The sequence below is a fragment of the Schistocerca americana genome, chromosome 4 (genome assembly GCF_021461395.2).
Source record: "Schistocerca americana isolate TAMUIC-IGC-003095 chromosome 4, iqSchAmer2.1, whole genome shotgun sequence".
Taxonomy (NCBI): Eukaryota; Metazoa; Arthropoda; class Insecta; order Orthoptera; family Acrididae; genus Schistocerca; species Schistocerca americana.
Genome location: NC_060122.1, coordinates 590,505,377 through 590,511,159, shown reverse-complemented (window position 1 = coordinate 590,511,159; position 5,783 = coordinate 590,505,377). Strand labels below are relative to the sequence as shown.

The 5,783-nt window shown below is 45.5% G+C and overlaps 1 pseudogene; it reads left to right on the top strand.

Annotated features, from left to right (window-relative positions):
* Window positions 1-4,001: 4,001 nt before the first annotated feature.
* Window positions 4,002-4,119, top strand: LOC124614538 (annotated as a pseudogene).
* The last annotated feature ends 1,664 nt before the right edge of the window (window positions 4,120-5,783 follow it).

The following is a 5,783-nucleotide window of genomic DNA, read 5'->3' as shown; positions in this document are numbered from 1 at the left end:
ATACCTTGCCCCTGTCTTGTTCGAAGAAGTCTGTAGAGGCTCCTACACCCCACACAAAGGATGTCTTGTGGCTCTCTGAAGTCATGGAACCTACTGTGAATGGAGCATTCCGATTGGTTCTTACAGAATTTACCTGCCAATTTCCTACTGCTGTTGTGGAGGCACAGTCCACCACTTTCTGCAGATAGATAAATTATGAGACTTTCAGCAGCAAACTATTTTGCAAAACTATCAGCAAAGACACTTCCTCAATTACACTGCTCTGCTACTGTGAAGGAAAACTTGAATTATCGGTTTGAAACCGATCTCCAACCAGGGTATATTACCGCAAACCATTGTACCATTATACCATATCGATGTAGAAAATACAAATAGTATCCTGCCCCAAACAAAATCGTCACTTCTGCATCCTGCATACAGCTGTCGACCACCAGACACTCATACATATACTGTGAAGAGAGGATGACCCCAAATAATAGAAGCACATGTACCGTGTATAATCACAGCACTAGATATTTACAACGATGTCTGTCATGTTGCCACTGTGGCCAATGGTCATGAATCAACTGTCCCCCGCACACGCTGGCCTTATATGAGATTAGAGCACCCTTGGCAGACAGTGGCCACTCTCGAAACTGGAGTATAAAGGCTGGGCTGGTTCCCGCACCACAAAGACATCTGCTGAAGGAACTGTTTCCCATTTGACCTGCTTTCTGCCATTGTTTCTGCAATGAGTTGTAATAATCTCCATACTCCAGGATTACAAAATGGCTCTGAGCACTATGGGACTCAACTGCTGAGGTCATCAGTCCCCTAGAACTTAGAACTAGTTAAACCTAACTAACCTAAGGACATCACAAACATCCATGCCCGAGGCAGGATTCGAACCTGCGACCGTAGCGGTCCTGCGGTTCCAGACTGCAGCGCCTTTAACCGCACGGCCACTTCGGCCGGCCAGGATTACAAAGACATAGGTATTTCACATGGTTTGCCAGAATATCATACCATTTATGCTACAGTTCTCGACATAAAGCACATAGCAGTATGCTACCCATCGCTTGCACAGTATAAATTTGAAGGTAGAGAGTGAAAATTATCTCTAGAAACCCGAAACTTTAGCAAGGTCATTATGTGGGACGTGCTGAAAACTACCGAGTAACTAGAAACTTACCTCATCTGCGACGAGCTTTACATGAAAACTCGAAAATGTGGAGACTGGTAATTCCACTCGTATTTTTTAATGAATAACGATGTCAATGACGTAATAGATTGTAAATCATCCTTGTACTTTAGAAAGTCAACTAAGGTTTCACTATTTATAATCGTATGCGTTTTCCATGTCTAGAGAACCAGCAAATGTCTCTTCCAGCTGTCTTTCACCATCTAGATGCACACAGCACACATCACAACCTATGTTCTGTCCACCAAATGAAGATGGGAAATGTGCAGAATGCCACCATAAGCAGTCAACCTGTCAGTTTACATGACAAAGAAGAAATTTCTAGCGCATACACTCGTCGATATTGAATCTTCTTACATTACCAGTGAGAATATTCCCAACACACACAATTATGAAGGCTGCCTAACACATACTGAATATTAATTCGCTATTCACCCGCCTAGAGGGCGGCGCAGTTAGGTCAGCTGCACGTTGTACCCAAGCCTGTCGAGTTCGGGCGGCTCAATGACAGCTCATACCTTAAGCTGGAAATGTCAAGTCGTTCCGGCCATCAGCTATCTCTGCCACACACCCCGCATCACAGACAGAATCATCCTAGGAAACCAGCCACGTAATTATCAGTGTCATTACAATTAAATATTACGATCATAGCACCAATAGGGTGACATTTGACAAAGAGCAGAATATCGGAAATACTGCTGGCATCAGTCCTATAAAATAATCATCACCAATGGAGAATCTCTCTTACAAGGAAACAGACTGCGAGGTGCCGGGGCAAGCAGTGTATTTAACACTAAATTCTTCTAGAATCTACATATGTAAATGATGCTCTAAGCTCCCCCTATTCTAACTCCGACTTTTGCTGTTGCACAAGGATAAAAAAAATACGCGAACTGACTCTAATCAACCCTGCCAGTGGAGTAGAAGAGAGTTTGGCACCTGCAATAATTTAATGTGATAAATAAGTTAAATAAACGAAGGTTTCATTAACATAGTGAGGAATGATAGGGTTGCTCTACCGATTAACAGAATGAAAGTTTTGTCCAAAATAACAATATGATTTATTAAGACTAAACACAAAATAATAAACAAAAACACTTGAAACCTTTACAATACATCAAATTGACTCAAACTGGATACTCAAACAAACGCTGTGAATGTGAATTTGTTCCTAAACTAGATTGTGAGGATTATGACGAAGTGGTATGTGGAGCCAATTCCTTGCAACTCAAATCTTAAGAGAAAACACCCAGCCAACCCAACATTAATTGCTGCTACTCAAGACAGAACAAAGTTAGAAAAAGACGAACAGGCGCGCTCTGCTGAGTTCTGATTATCACCTAGGAAAATCCCTATCTGCCGGTGCTGCGGACATACATTACCAAACTGTCTTCTTAACTGCAAGAACACGATCTGGCGTACCGCAGGCGATGGCTGGTTGCTTCGACGTCCTCGACCGAAAGGCGAGAGCCGACTACGCAGAGCACCCATACAATGCCGAACACCGAACATTCCCGCCCCCACGACAGTGGCCGTGGTAACCGTTCCAATCAGCAACTCGAAAACCGGCGGAAAATTCCACTCCATTGCCGGAGCACTACCATTCCACCAATGGAGATTCTTGGCGCCAATTTCTGCGCTGATTTTGCTACGTCACGGAGCTATGCTCTGAGCAAGCCAATCACAGTTACTATTTTGCAGAAAGCGCGGGAATTTTCCCGCCACAACTGCCTGGGTACACAAGTCATTCCCACGCCTCGCTGGTAGCCCGCCAGAAAGTGTTTTCGCTAAGATTCTGCGAAGTAACGGAACCTCTAGCCCAGCCGCTACTTCAGACCCCTCCGGGCGTGTCTTTTGACAATGTCGGCGTCTGCAAAGCATTCACTCGACTTCCTCACACCCGTCGGCTTAGCAGAGCCCGCCTGTCACCGGACCACCCGGGTGACGAGAGACGCTGCGTGGGAAGTCCGCGTGTGAAGGAATAGCAACTTTTCACCGCATGCAATTAGAGAGGAGAATCGTAAGATAGAAATATGAGAGGGGGCTCATGCCACCTCTCAAGACAAACGTGTAGCAGCGGTGTTTGACATGTGAAATTACGTCCCATGCTGCCACTAACTCCGTATACATGACATCTTTCAAGCAGGTATATACACAGGTGTTGCATTACTTCACAGGCACCTGCCACTAATTTAGCATCACGTAGTTATAAAACTGAACATTCGATTTATGCCCAAGAGGCAGCAGAGGAATATACGTAGTATGTCGATAAATCGTCGTTCGTCTAGAGGAGGGTGCCGAAACAGGTTTTCAATCGATAGACATGTTTCCTCATCACATATCAGTTGTAAGTCCTCTGATGACTGTGGTATAGAGACGTTTCCTGTTAACGATCACAGGCAAGACAGGCACACACAGAACACTCAATTGTATACGAGTCGAATGCAGGGTATAGCACACAACTAATAAAAACCCCGGATTTGTTTAAGCGATTCTACTGTATCTGATCATTCTCAATCAACCATAATCCTCCCTCGCGTATAACCCAGTGGTTATATTGCACAGCCACTGACATGGCATCGAGATAGAATGTCTTACAAATACTCTTTGTTAGCGTGAAAAATATCTAGTGGCGGCATGATGGAGTTGCAAATATCGACTTAATACCGTGTTCCTCAGCCGAATCACTCTCTAAATTCACTCAGAAGGGTGATTTCAGCACAAGCTTACCCGCCAGCGATGTGTACCTGTGCTTTCTGTCTGTTAATGTACACGCCAGTGATCACAGACTATATTTAATGTCGCGTTTTTTTTGTGGAAAGGCAACGGCCTTGCCGCAGTGGGTACACCGTTTCCCGTCAGATCACCGAAGTTAAGCGCTGTCGGGCGTGGCCGGCACTTGGATGGGTGACCATCCGGGCCGCCATGAGCTGTTGCCATTTTTCGGGGTGCACTCAGCCTCGTGATGCCAATTGAGGAGCTACTCGACCGAATAGTAGCGGCTCCGGTCAAGGAAAACCATCATAACGACCGGGAGAGCAGTGTACTGACCACACGCCCCTCCAATCCGCATACTCACCTGAGGATGATACGGCGGTCGGATGGTCCCGATGGGCCACTTGTGACCTGAAGACGGAGTGCTGCTATATATTTTTGTGGAAGACCACTTCATTCAGAGGTAATGCCATATCCCGATTCATAAAGCTCGTATAGTTTTTGACATGGATAACCGTAGCCATACTTTTGTGTGTTTGTAGAAACAAGACTGCTTTTATTGCGAGGTGATAGAAACATAATCTGTGCGATCGTGTTTTTAATAGCTGGTCGCTTATAAAACGATTACATCTCTCTTCCTAAGACACACGCAAGAAAAACAAGTGAGACATCTCCATCCATCGCGGTTTTCGTCAGTATTGTCTGGTGTCACCAGCATTCAGTTATTGGGGATGTATTGTACTTAGTAGAGTGCATGTGGTAGATTCGCTGTGATCAACAGGCTGGTAAAGTATTTGTTGGGGTACAAAGTTACTGTGATCAGTGTTCCGACATGTGCAAAGCTGTATGGGGGATGAAAGACTTTACGTAGAAAATTACGTCTAGTCACAAGCAGGATATAGATATTAATATTTCCAGAGCCACAGTCGACAGGTTGGGTATTTTCGACACTCTGCTCGTTGTCGAATGTCGCCCTATTGGTGCTCTGATCGTAATATTTAATTGTAGTTACACTGATAAACAAGTGGCTGGTTTCCTAGGATGATTGTGACTGTCATGCGGGCAGAGATAGCTGATGGCTAGACATTTATTCTCTCCCATGTAAACTGACAGGTTGAATTGCTAGAAAATGCTTCTTCTACAGTTTAGTTTTCCTCGATAGTGCCGCGACATGGCTTCAGCCCAGCGTTCTGTAGATCCTAGATATGGCCCTGGACGGAAGAAACGCTTCAATGTGAGGTATAATCACTGGGACGGAGGACACCATTACAGTAATTTAAAGACGGATGACACGAGCAGTGTGAGAACTTTCTGATCCATCTACTCTTTTACGCTGCAGCGAAAGTGTACGTCAACGTTCAGAAACCGACCACGAGTCACTGCAGCGGCCAGACCTGTATTCCAATGGCCCGCGGCGGGCCGACCTCAGCGCAGTGTCTGGCGTCGACAACGAGACAAAATTGCGAGGCCCCGCGAGCAGCCTCGTAATGGCGGAAAGTGGAGTCAACCGGCGATGACCTCGCTAAGTGAAGCGCGCGCAGCCCCGCCGATTATTCGGCCCGTTCTGGGGCGTGACGCGAGCAGGATCCGTCGTCCCGCTGGCTTACAAGACAATCTCGGACCACAGACGTCTCCACTTCTAGAGGCCAGTGGGCGGGAGTTTATAGTCTCGCTCGGTCCAGGTTACACGTACAAACGAGAGCATGTGTGTTGTAAGCTGTGTATTTTGGGTGAAGAAACAAGCTACAGTCATGTGTAGTTAGGTTAGGCTCCCATCTGTTAAGATATGTTGTACTATATGAATATTTATGGTTCATTAACTAAACTATAAACGCGATTTGATCACAAATAATTAAAGATGTTGCCACATGACACACACAGTTACTTA